Source organism: Chlorocebus sabaeus, chromosome 17, assembly GCF_047675955.1.
Source record: "Chlorocebus sabaeus isolate Y175 chromosome 17, mChlSab1.0.hap1, whole genome shotgun sequence".
Taxonomy (NCBI): Eukaryota; Metazoa; Chordata; class Mammalia; order Primates; family Cercopithecidae; genus Chlorocebus; species Chlorocebus sabaeus.
The window spans coordinates 60,619,985-60,634,415 of record NC_132920.1 but is presented as its reverse complement, the minus strand read 5'-3'; positions in this window follow the sequence as shown (position 1 = coordinate 60,634,415).

Here is a 14,431-nt window from a genome sequence, read left to right as displayed (position 1 = left end):
TAACAATACTTAAATGCTGATAGGAAGTCAATAAATCTTATGTCACATGATAAAGGAAAAGGCAATGAAGATATTTTCTCAGTACAAGTGTATATATGCACAAATATTAACTAAAGGAGGAAATACTCATGACAGTTACAGTCCTTGTTTCTGCAGCTGGTCATGTGGTCGTAGCTGGTATTGATGACTACCTTCTTCTACTACCCATTCTGTATTCCCTTTGCCTTTAAAAAGCACCTCAGCAGGTCATGGATTTTTTCCTGGTGGAGTGAACCAAACCTTCATTTCTGAGGAGTCTGGACCATTTGTAGTCCTGCCTAGGTTGGGCTGTTGTAGTTTCCCCATTGACCTTAATCACAGGGCATGGTAATAATATGAGATAGCCTAATGGATCTTCTATATTCCATACATACTCTTCCTTACCTTCATTATGGAGTAGTAGACTGATTTCATCTTGATAGTCTAGGTCAGTCACCTCAGCCAACACTGTAACTCTCCTCTTAGCCTGTTGACTTAAAGGTAGGAGGAGCCCAAGGTGGCAATCTTAACTTCCAGTTTAATGAAAGTGTTGTTGTGTCTCCTGGTGGCAGTGTTCCTTCCTCTGGAACTAAGACCTCTAGGCCAGCAGAACATAATGTCGCAGGAACAGGAAGCAAAAATTTTGCTAGTAGATCACTAGGGATGATGGTGAGCAGTGCCACTTCCAATTTTACCCCATGATCCCTGGACCCGTAAATCCTGGCTGTGGGAGAAACAGTATCATATATTGGACTCTGATTCAAAGCATAGATGGCCTTCTGGAGAACTTTGTCCCAGCCCTGCAAAGTATTATCACCTAGTTGGTATTGTAATTGTGACTTCAAAAGGCCATTCTGCCGTTCTGTTAATCCAACTGCTTCAGAGTGATAGGGAACATGGTAGGACCAGTGAATCACTGGTGCACTTCTATAGCCATAAAGTGAGTGCCTTGGTCAGAGGCAATGCTGCGTGGAATACCATGATGGTGGATAAGGCATTCTGTGAGTCCACGGATGGTAGTCTTGCCAGAAGCATTGCAGGCAGGATAGACACACCCCTATCCGGAGTAAGTGTCTATTCCAATGAGGACAAACCTCTGCCCTTTCCATGATGGAAGAGGTCCAATATAATCAACCTGCCACCAGGTGGCTGACTGATCACCCCAAGGAACAGTGTCATATCGAGGGCTCAGTGTTGGTCTCTGCTGCTGGCAAATTGGGCACTCAGCAGTGGCCATAGCCAGGTCATCCTTGGTGAGTGGAAGTCCATGTTGCTGAGCCCATGCCTAACCTCCATCCCTGCCACCATGGCCACTTTTTTCATGGGCCCGTTGGGTGATAACAGGGGTGGCTGGGGAAAGAGGCTGAGTGGTGTCCACAAAACAGGTCATCCTATCCACTTGATTATTAAAATCCTCCTCTGCCAAGGTCACCTCTTGGCAAGCACCCACGTGGGATACAAATATCTTCACAGTTTTTGACCACTCAGGTCCATCCACATACCTCTTCCCCAAATTTCTCTGTCACCAATTTTCCAATCATGCTTCTTTTAAGTCCATGACCATCCAGCCACACCATTGGCTACAGCCCATGAATCAATATATAATCACACATCTGGCCATTTCTCCTTCCATGCAAAGTGCACAACTAGGTGCACTGCTTGAAGTTCTGCCCACTGGGAAGATTTCTCTTCACTGCTGTCCTTCAGGGATGTCCTAGAAAGGGGCTGTAGTGCTGCAGCTGTCCACTTTCAGGCGGTGCCTGCATATTGTGCAGAACCACCTGTGAACCAGGCCCTAGTCTTCTCTTCCTCTGTCAACTGGTCATAGGGAATTCCCCATGAGGCCATCGGTGCAGGCTGGGGGAGAGAAGGCAGCATGGCAAAAGTGGAGACCATGGGCATTTGAGTCATTTCCTCATGTAACTTACTTATGCCTTCAGAACCTGTTCGAGCACAGTCAGATATATACCACTTCACTTGATGATGAAATGCTGCTCTGCACAACCCACTTTATGAACAGATAGAAAGCACCCAGTTCATGATAGGCAGTTCAGGTCACATGGTGACTTGATGACCCATAGTCAAACATTCAGTTTCCACTAAAGTCCAGTAACAGGCCAAGAGCTGTCTCTCAAAAGGAGAGTAATTATCGGCAGAAGATGGCAGGGCCTTGCTCCAAAATCCTAGAGGCCTCCACTATGATTCACCTGGGGGGGCCTGTCTGGACTTTAGTCTAGTTATAGGTCTAGAAGTGAACAGGGGTGTTGGGGATAGCTCCTGAGGAAAGTTAACATTATTTTGCCTGACAACTGCCTCAGGGGAGGCCATCACTGTTGCCTCAGGCAGTGCAGGGTTTATCTCCTCAGACAAAGGTGGAAGAGCTGACGGCAGCATGGGTCAGGGAAGGGATATTGCCACTACTAGGGCTGAGGAAGCTGTTCTTTCTGGCAAAAAATTGTTCATCAGAGTTTACAAACTCAGTGTCCCCAGCTTCATCAAGGTCCTCCCTCAAGTCCCCATTCCAAGATGCAGGGTCCCATTCTTTTCCACTCAATGCCGTCACTTTAACAGTAGACACCTGGCAAGGCTGTGCATGCACCTTTCATTGCAGGTCAGCCACTCGCATGAGAAGAGCTTGTGTCTGTTTTTCCACAATTTCAGCTCTTTCTCTACAGGAGATGAGACTCCTACTCAGGGAAATCTTAGCGGATTTGAGGCTCAGTCTCTGCTTCTGAAGCTGGGAGACAGAATCTTTGAGTTCATCATTTTCTTTCATCACTTTGTCCACTGAACTTAGGAGCAACGAATCAGCTTCATTATGTTCCTTGGTTCTCCACATATGGACATATGGTCAAAGGTATTATGTATAGAGTCACTAAACTGCTTGCCTCTCACGAGTGGTGAATCAGGAGTGTCAAATGCATTTATTTTGCATAACTCGCTAAAGAGTTCACACCAAGGACTATCAGTGTTCTCCATACTATTAGAAGTAAGAGTCCTTAGCATTTTGGCTGCATATTAAACAGCCAACTCCAGAAACCCCAAAACCAACAAAAGAACTCCATCCTTAATATTCTGTTCCTCTAGAGCCTCTCCTGGTACCAAAATCTGTATTAGTCAGGGTTCCCTAGATGGACAGAACTAATAGGAGATATATATATGTATATTTGTATATATACGTACATACATATATACACATATACGTATACACGCAGACACATATGTGTATATATACGTATATATATGTGTACATGTATATACGTATATATACATATATGTGTGTATATGTGTGTGTGTATATATGTGTGTGTGTATATATATACGTGTGTGTGTGTGTTTGTATATATATGAGTTCATAAATCACAAGGTCCCACAATAGGCTGTCTGCAAGCTTGAGGAGCAAGGAGAGCTAGTCCGAGTCTCAAAACTGAAGAACTTGGAGTCCAGTGTTTGAGGGTAGGAAGCATCCAGCACAGGAGAAAGATGTAGGCTGGGAGGCTAGGCCAGTCTCACCTTTTCACATTTTTCTGTCTGCTTTATATTCACTGGCACCTGATTAGATTGTGCCTACCAGATTAAGGGTGGGTCTGCCTTCCCCAGTCCACTGACTCAAATGTCAATCTCCTTTGGCAGCACCCTCACAGACACACCTAGGATCAATACTTTGCATCCTTCAATCCAATCAAGTCGACACTCAGTATTAACCGTCAAAGACTGTCTGTTAGACTTCTCTCTCACACATTATATATCCAAACTAAGGATGAACTCAAGTTGTTTAGCCTGGGAGATGAGAAGGATGGAGCTGCCGTAACTAGATGGAGATGACTGAAGTAAGCAGGTCTGGGCAGGGGAAGGGGTTAGATTGAGAGTTTAGTTTTGGACAGATAGAAGATGCAGGGAAATGGTGAGCAGAAGGAATGCTTTAAGTTCAAATCTATAAGAATATATACTTGATATCTGGTATTTAAAGCCTTGGGAATATAAGTAGTGTATTAACTCAAGCATCTCATGCCATGTAATAAAGGCAAGCCTTACGGGAAGTTTTCAGAATGGAATAATGTTCTTCTAAAAATTGGTCCATTTCAGTGAAATAAAGAATCAAATCTGACAAGGAAACACAATAGAAAATTGAGTCGCATAGAGCACTTGTGGTGGTTTGGCCAGAGCACTAATTTTCAGTGGTGGTGGACTGAAGACTTTAATTACTTCGATGGACAGAACATTAGTTTTTAGATGATTGGAACTGAGCTATATACTTCCTGGAAACACTGAGGTTGTGTTAGGAAGGCAGCTTTGTTTACGTTTGACTTTAGACAAAATTTCTTTAAAGAAATCTTCTGGAAGTTTAAGAATAATGTATATAGATACTTCCTAGTTACACTTAAGGAAAATAAACATAGTATGATCTATTCTAATGGTTCTGCAATAACATGAGCTATATAGTTTTTTTCTTTAAAGGTCAAATAGTAAATATAATAAGCTTTGATGGTCATACATCTCTGTTTGGACTACTCAACCCTGCCATTGTAGCACAAACAGTCATAAACAACACATAAATAAATAGGTATGATTGTGTTCCAATACAATTTTATTCACAAAGGTAGGAAACAGGTGAGATTTGGCCCACTGGCTATAGTTTTCCTCAGTCTCACTTCCACAACAAATAGCTTTCCCCCTTCTTTGCAAAGGCTTAGAAAAACAACTGTTTCAGTTTGGTATACCTTACTATTCATGAATACATTTAAAAATGCTAGTTTTTGCTGAGCCATCATTAGGTGTTCAAGCAATTTAGAAATGGATTCTATCAGTTAAAGTTTACCACAATAATTTGGGCAAGAAGTGATAACACTTTGGAACAGGATACAACAGTGAGGTGGTGGGATATGGTCACATTGTGGATATGTTTGATTTTAGAAGCAACAAGGTTTGCAGGAGAGGAAGGATGGTGTTGAAGATGGTGCCAAGGATGCTGGTTCTCCCAACAAATGGTAGCTATGAGTATGATGTTTAATTATACTTATACATCTTACTTTCTTAACCTGGCTTCTGTAAGCATGCAATAAAAATGTTTTGCCCATCATCGGACCCTCATATCACTGCTCCATGGATAAGATTCTTTTCATCTTACTGAGTAATGTATCCCAAGGAAACTGTGTTTTAGGTATTTTGTCATTTATTTTTGAGGATGTATTTCATAAGCAACATCACAATAGCAGCATAATTATTTTCCCAATGTCAGCCTCCAGTTCTGGTTTTCTTTATTTTTCCTTTTGAGCCTTATTGGCTGGTAAGAGCTCTTAGAGTTATAACGCTAATGAGAATCTTTGTCACAGTGTGAGTTCCCTAGTGCACGACCTCTTGCTTTGAGCTCATCAATAGTCCACAGCACTAGTACACCCACTCAACAAAGTGACTCATCATCATTTGCATTTTGCTTTGACAGATTGATCATTAATATAAAGCCACTCCTGCATGACTTTCTGAAGGACACATGAAGATGTTCATGGGCTGTTAAGCTGTGAATTTCTCAGAGAATTTAAATTATTCTAAGTTAAACTTCTAAGTCCTGCAGTGTGATCTTTGGTTGTCTTAGCACGTTTTCTCTGCTATAACAGAGTACCACAGACTGAATAACTTATACAGAAAAGCTCTGGAGGCTGGGAAGTCCAAGGCTGAGGGGCTGCATCTGGTGAGGGTCTTCTTTCTGCATCGTAACATGGCAGAAGGCATCACTTCATGAGAAGCACTTGCACAAGAGAGAAATTGGGCAGAATCCCTTTTTATCAGGAACTCACTTCCTATGATAACTAATCCATGCCTGAAATAATGGCATTAATCACAGGAGTGATAATGGATTACCTTTATTGCCTCTTAAGTCCTACCTTTTAATACTATCACATGGCAATTAAATTTCAACACGAGTTTTGGAAGGCACATTCAACCATAGCATTGGTTTAACTGCAAAAACAATTGGGAAAATCAGCCTTATAAAACAACTCAATTTTGGTCTACTTGAGAGAGGACCCAAATAGGTAAGGAATTATTAACTGTGGCACAGGTTGCAGTGAGGCAACCTTAAGGTTTTGAGAAACTTTGGAAAATGCAGCTCAGCAGAAGAATTATTTATTTATTCAATAAATATTTATCGAGCACCTGTTAAATTCCAGGACTGTTCTTACGTGCGGTGTACATGGAAATAAACTAGATAAACAAGGTCCTTGCTCTTATGGAGTTTATTTCCCAGAATATATACTTAGATGAGGGTAAGATAGCTGATAAAAATGTAATCTAACAAGTGAGTAATTTGAGATAGCGATGAGTTATGAAGAATCATATAATGGAGCATTGGGACAGAAAGTACCCTGAGAATGAGGCTGCTTTATATAATTTGTTCTTAGGGGATGATGCTTGAGCTGAGCCATGAATAATGATAGTTGCAAGAAAATTTAGTAGAAGACCATGTCAGGCAAAGAAAAAGCAAGTTTAAAGGCCGAACAATGGAAATGAGCTTGGTTTATATGGGGACATGGCATCCTTTTAACCTGTTTGATATTTACTGATTCACAATGACCAGTTAAAAAAAACTGAAAAGCTAATTGGAGTTTTTAGCCTTCTGAAATAAAGATTGAGATTTTAAAAATTGGAGTTCAAAGCTAGGATGACTGTCCAGTTTTCATGGGACTGAGGGGTTTCTAAGGATTTGGGGCTTTTAGTGCTACAATTGGGAAAGTCCCAGATAAACTGGAAGAATTTTGTCAATCTTTCAAGGCCTAGCAAGCTAAGGAGTCCTCCTTAATACCCTAAGCTTTCATTTTGGACCCCTCAAAAGCTATATATAGTCTTTGTCATCACAAAGGCTGAAACCTAGTCTTAAATAACATCCATCCCTATTCAGATTGTGGTAGTCTGCTTCTAGCCTAAACTGAAGCCTAGGAGGCTGAAAAGTGAGCACACCTTACAGCAGATTCATGGAGTTGGGAAAGATAAAAATTGGGTCCTGAGCTTTCCAAGGAATACTAGCCTTGATAAAAACCCAAGGCTTCCAGCTGGGGCTCCTGAAAAACTACAATCAGGAAGATGTGCAAAAAATGGACCAGCCCTCATGAAGACTAAAACTATGCGTCAAGTCACCCCACCCCTTGATGGGATTGGAGTGATATGCTACTGCCTAACTGCCTTACATAAACAGAAGTGAATTATTTCTGAAAGAAGATGACATCATTCACATCCTCAAATTATCTCTTCAGTTTTTCATACACTATTCCAACATTCAATCAAAAATTATGAGGCAAATGTAGAGATAAGCCCATCAAAACAATCAAACAATATAAATAAATCCACAGGCAATCCAGATACTGGAGTTAACAAACAGGGGCTTAAAAATCCCTGTGAAAGTTATGTTTTTTAAAAAAATCAAGAATTAGATTCAGAATCCTGACAGAGGATTAGAAGCTACACAAAAGAATCAAATTGATATTCCAGAACAAAAAAAAATACAGTAAGAGAAATTAAAATGTCAATATATTTAACAGCAGATTAGACACAACAATAATGAAAGAATTAGTGAACTAAAATATAGCTCAGTAGAAAATTGTCATGAACTCTGAGGGTTCTGAGGTTTTAGCCTACTTGCAAGCTAAGTTAGGCTGACACAATTTCACAGATGCTGAAAGAAAGTATCAGACTGCTGTGTCAGAGACAAAGATACTACTCAAGGCATTAGTTTCCCTGTAATCCACTCCCCATCCCCAATCTCGTTGGAATGATACAGAGGTGGGTCTAAGTAGAGTCTGTGGACGTAATAGATCTGTGTCACTGCTGAGGAATCTCAGGCTTAGGAAATCCCCAATCTTATGAGGGACTTCTAGCAAACCTGCCCAATCTTTGTCTCAGAGGAGGACATTATCTTTATGATGCTGATGAGACAAAGCTACCCTCCACCCTAAAAGGAAACACTACTTCTATCTTGGTTTGCCCTACAAACATCCTTGAAAAGATCTACAAAATATATAGAAATGTCATGAAGAATTGTCCCCCAATAAAAACGTATTAACTAAAAAACAGATAGTAACAAGATAGTCTCAAGAAAAGAAAGAGAAGAAGCAATATTTGAAGAGACAGTGGCAGAAAATCTTCTGAAACTGAAGATATCAAATTTCAGATTTCAGAAGTATCACACATCACCTACAGAACTAGAAAAAAATACCCTATGAATATAATAAACTGTTGAAAATTAAAGACAAAGAGAACAACATAAAAGCAGTGTGAAGCTAAAGGTGTATTACCTTCAAAGGAGCAATTATAGAACTGACAGCTAACTTCTCAACAGTATGGAAATCAAAAGACAAAAATAATGTTTAAAGTGGTACAGAAAACAACTGCAAACCTAGACTTAAAAAAAAAGTTGTGAGAAGATACACATAACATAAAATTTACCATTGTAACCATCTTAAGAGTAAAGTTAGGCAGTATTAAATATATTTACATTATTGTGCAACCAATCTCTAGAACTTGTTTGTATTGCAAAACAGAAACTCTATCCCCATTTGTTTTGTTTATTTTTTTTATTTTTTATCTCCAATCCTGCAGAAAATGATTTAAAAAATTATTTTTAATAGAGATGAGGTCTTGCTATATTGCCCAGGCTGGTGTTATTTATTTATTTATTTATTTATTTATTTATTTCTTATACTTTAAGTTCTAGGGTACATGTGCACAAAGTGCAGGTTTGTTACATATGTATACCTGTGCCATGTTGGTGTGCTGCACCCATTAACTCATCATTTACATTAAGTATATCTTCTAATGCTATCCCTACCCTCTACCCCCACCCCACCACAGGCCCTGGTGTGTGATATTCCCCTTCCTGTGTCCAGGTATTCTCATTGTTCAATTCCCACCTATAAGTGAGAACATGTGGTGTTTGGTTTTCTGTTCTTGCGATAGTTTGCTGAGAATGATGGTTTCCAGCTTCATCCACGTCCCTACAAAGGACATGAACTCAACCTTTTTTATGGCTGCATAGTATTCCATGGTGTATATGTGTCACATTTTCTTAATCCAGTCTGTCATTGATGGACATTTGGGTTGGTTCCAAGTCTTTGGTATTGTGAATAGTGCTGCAATAAACATACGTGTGCATGTGTCTTTATAACAGCATGATTTATAATCCTTTGAGTATATACCCAGTAATGTGTCAAATGGTATTTCTAGTTCTAGATCCTTGAGGAATCACCACACTGTCTTCCACAATGGTTGAACTAGTTTACAGTCCCACCAACAGTGTAAAAGTGTTCCTATTTCTCCACATCCTCTCCATCATCTGTTGTTTCCTAACTTTTGAATGATTGCCATTCTAACTGGTGTGAAATGGTATCTCATTGTGGTTTTGATTTGCATTTCTAAGATGGCGAGCGATGATAAGCATTTTTTCATGTGTCTGTTGGCTGCATAGATGTCTTCTTTTGAGAAGTGTCTGTTCATATCCTTCACTCACTTTTTGATGGGGTTGCAAGTGGGATCTAATTAAACTAAAGAGCTTTTGCACAGCAAAAGAAACTACCGTCAGAGTGAACAGGTAACATAAAGAATGGGAGAAAATTTTTGCGATCTACCCATCTGACAAAGGGCTAATATCCAGAATCTACAAAGATCTTAAATTTACAAGAAAAAGTCAAACAGCCTCATGGGTTTTTTAAAAAGGTGCTTTGTCCCACATGCTATCCTAGCACAGCCATGTGTCATCCCTTCTTTATTCTGTCCTCAGTGCTCAAATATCTGTACCTGGTGTAAGTTGGATCGGTTTTCTCAGTGAGATGACTGCTTTCATAATGCTGGGACCCACTATGGTACAGGGGTTTCACTGGACCTATCCCTCAAGGTCTTACAAGGCCCTGGGTTTAGAAGTCAGCTTTGTAGCTCTCTGCTATAGAGTCATGTGGATATCTCACAGACCAGGTAACCAGCCAGTATTCTTAGCTACCTTACATATCCCCTACTGTGTTCTTTTGTAAATTACCCAGTCTCAGTTGTCTTTATCAGCAGCGTGAAAATGGACTAATACAGAAAATGGATACCAAGAGAGTGGGGCATTGCTGAAAAGATACCCAAAAATGTGGAAGCGACTTCTGGAAGCCTTAATAGCCATGAATATTGGAAAATTGGGGGTCACTGTCTCAGGCCAGTCTTCTACCTGCCTGAACACAAGCTCTGCCACTTTCTACTGTGTTCATTCCTTGCTTAATATGTAAAATCTTTGCATATTCCTTCAATAGTTCCTGAAAAGTGGAAAATTATGGAGAATTCCCAACTTACAGAAAGCAGCATAATGAACACTCATATTTTGCATAATTTGTTTATTTCTGCCGAATGATTTTAAAGTAAATTACACACTTCCTGACATTTTACCCTCAATATTTAAACACAAGTCTCTAAAAGTAGTTATTTTTCTACTTAGCCACAATACTATTATCAGACCCAACAGAGTTAAAAAAATTCCCAAATATCAGTTAATACCTATCATATACAAACATTTTTCAAAATTTCTCAAAATACCTTTTACGGATGGGTCATACATTGCATGATTCTGATGGCTCCTAAGTTTCTTTTAATAGAATGGTCCTGGCTGGGTGCGATGGCTCATGCCTGTAATCCCAGCAGTTTCAGAGGCTGAGGCAGGTGGATTGCTTGAGGTCAGGAGTTCAAGACCAGCCTTATCAACATGGTGAAACCCCATCTCTAATAAAAATACAAAAAATTAGCTGGGCATGGTGGCAGGCACCTGTAATCCCAGCTACTCGGGAGGCTGAGGTAGGAGAATTGCTTGAACCTGGGAGGTGGAGATTGCAGTGAGCCGAGATCACCGGCCACTGCACTCCAGCCTGGACAACAGAGCAAGACTTCATCTAAAAAAAAAAAAAGTCCTTACCATAGAATGAGAGAAATACAGAATGGTTTTCTTATGATATTATGTTCTTTGAAGGGATCTGCTTACTAGACTTGTAAAATGTATCATTTTCTGGATTTTTCAGATAATTTTCCTCATAAGTTTTCTTTCTAAAAATTTACTTGAAGTCCATGCTTTTACTGTTTTTCAAATGTAAAACGTTTTCACTTTAAAATAATTCTAGATTTACATAAAGGTTGCACAGATAGTACAGAGTTTCTATGTATCCTAAACCCAGTTTCTCCTATTGTTAATGTCTTCTATTACCATGGTATATTTGTCACAACTAACAAGCCACTAGGTTGATACTTTATTTGATTAATTTGTTTCTCTATTTTAGGATCCTGTCCAGGAGACCACATTTATTTATTTTTCATGTCTTAATTTCTGATTTCCATGGTGTAAAATCTCCTACCATGGCCTATTTCAAGATAGCAAGAATCTGAAACTATTTGGCAAAATTCTGGAATATTTAACCATCAGCTTTCCCAAGCTGGCAGGAAATGGCTCCAGAACACAACTGAATTATTCTAAATTTAATTTGTATGTTTAATGTAATTACATTATAAGCCTCATTATCATGTTTTCTGAAGATCATGCTTTCTGACATTCATCTTGGAAAATAAAATCATAATACTAGCCAGCAAAATTTTGCAAAAGTGAGGGGGGCACAGACCACTGTACATAAAGATGTGTTATAAGACTACCATAAAAACCAGTGTGTTGTAGGTACAAAAACCAACATATCGATGGCTCGGATAAGCAAGGAATGGATTCTAGCATATGTACAAAATCATTGTGTGAGAATACTTAGTTTTACATTTAGTTGCTGTATTGGTCCATTCTCATGCTGCTAATAAAGACATATCTGAGACTGGGTAATTTATAAAGACAGAGAGGTTTAATGGACACTCAGTTCCTCATGGCTGTGAGGGCCTCACAGTCATGACAGAAGGTGAAGGAGGAGCAAAGGCATACCTTACATGAGGTCAGACAAGAGAGCATGTGCAGGGGAACTGTCCTTTATAAAACCATCAGATCTCATGAGACATATTCACTACACCAAGAACAGCATGGGAAAAACCCATCCCCATGATTCAATTACCTCCCACCAGGTACCTCCCACAACACATAGAGATCGTGGGAGTAACAATTCAAGATGAAACTTGGGTGGGGACACAGTCAAAGCATATCAGTTGCAGAAATGCAAACATATACATTGAAACATAATATTTTGTTCTTGCTTTCTCAACTAATGATTTTTTTCATTGATACATAATATTTGTATGTATTTACATGTTAAATATAGAATACATGTTACATGCATAGAGTGTATAATGACCAAGCCAGGGTATTTGGCACATCTGTCATCTGGAGTATTTATTATTTCTATGTGATTGGAACATATCAAATCCTCTCTTCTAGATATCTTGAAATACACATTGCTGTTAACTATAGTTACCCTATTCTGCTATCAAACATTAGAACTGACTCGTTCTATTTAACCATTTTTTTGGAACCATAAACAAACCTCTCCTTATTTCCCCCACCCACTCCCACACACCTTTTCCAGCCTCTGGTAGCCTAATTCTATTCTCTACCACCATACTATCAACTTTTTTGGCTCCCACATATAAGTGAGTACATGAGATATTTGTTTTTCTGTACCCGACTTATTTCATTTAACATAATGCCTCCAGCTCTATCATGTTGCTGCACATGAGATTATTTCATTCTTTTCAATGGCCATTGTGTGTGTGTGTGTGTGTGTGTGTGTGTGTATCATTATGTTTATCCATTCATCCACTAATGAATGAATATGTTGAATCCTTATCTTTGCTATTGTGAATCGTGCTGCAATAAACATAGGGGTGCACATATCCAGTGATATACAGATTTCTTTTCCTTTGGATAAATACCCAATATGGGATTACTAGATCATATGGTGGTTCTATTTTTATTAATTTTTTAAAATCTCCATACTGTTTTCCATAGTGGCTGTTACTAATTCTCATTCCTGCCCACAGTGCATAAGAGTTTCCTTTTCTCTGCCTCCTCAGCAGCACCTGTTATTTTTTGTCTCTTTAGTAACAGTCATTCTAACTGGGATAAGATGATATCTCAATGTGGGTTTCATTTGCATTTTTCTGATGATTAGTGATTTGAGCATTTTTCTATATATATGTTGGCCATTTGTATGTCTTCTTTTGAGATTTGTCTATTAATGTCCTTTGTCCACTTTTTAATGGGATTATTTGCTTTTTACTGTCGAGTTGTTCGAATTCATTGTATATTCTGGACATTAGTTCCTTGTCAGATGAATAGTTTACAATATTTTCTCCCCTTCAGCAGGTTGTCTCTTCACTTTATTGATTTTTTTTCTTTGCTGTACAGAGGCTTTTTACTTTAATATAGTCCCATTTGTCTATTTTTGTTTTAGTTGCCTGTGCTTTTGAAATCTTAGCCACAAATTTTTGCCTACACCAAGATCTCCTATGTTTTCTTTTAGTAGTTTCCTAGTTTTTGTTGTTGTTGTTCGAGACAAGGTCTCACTCTGTCACTTAGGCTGGAGTGCAGAGGTGTGATCATAGCTCACTGCGGTCTCAAACTCCTGGGCTCACAATCCTCCTACCTTACCCTTCTGAGTAGCTAGGACTATGGGCACATGCCACCATGCATGGCTAATTTTAAAAATTTTTGTAGAGATGAGGTCTCACTATGTTGTCCAGGCTGGTCTCAATTCCGGGACTCAAGGGTTCCTCTTACCTCAGCTTCCCAAAATGCTGAGATTACAGACATGAGCCATGCCATCTAGCTTAATTTTATAGTTTTGAGTCTTCTTTTTAAGTCTTTAATCCAACTTGAGTTGATTTTTTTTTTAAATTTATTTATTATTATTATACTTTAAGTTGTAGGGTACATGTGCACAACGAGTTGATTTTTTTTTTATGATGAGTGATATGGGTCATTTCATTCTTCTGCATATGGTTACCCAGTTTTCCCAGAATCATTTATTGAGGAAGGTGTCCTTTCTGCAATGTATTTTCTTGGAGACTTTGTCAAAAATCAGTTGGCTGTAAATAAGGATTTATTTCTGCATTCTGTATTATGTTTCATTGGTCTATGTGTGTCTTTTTATACAAATACCATGCTGTTTTGGTTATTATAGCATTGCAGTATATTTTAAAGTCAGATAGTGTGATGTCTACAGCTTTTTTTTTTCCCCCCTCAGTATTGCTTTGGCTATTCAGGCTCTTTTTTTTTTGGTTTTGTTTCATGTTAATTTTTGTATTGTTTTTCCTGTTTCTATGAAAGATGACATTGGTATTTTGATAGGGCTTGCATTCAACCCTAGATAGGTAACTTTGGGCAGTATTGTCATTTTAATAATATTAATTTTTCTGATCCATGAGAATGGGATATTTTTCCATTTGCTTGTATCCTCTTTAATTCCTTTCATCAGAGTTT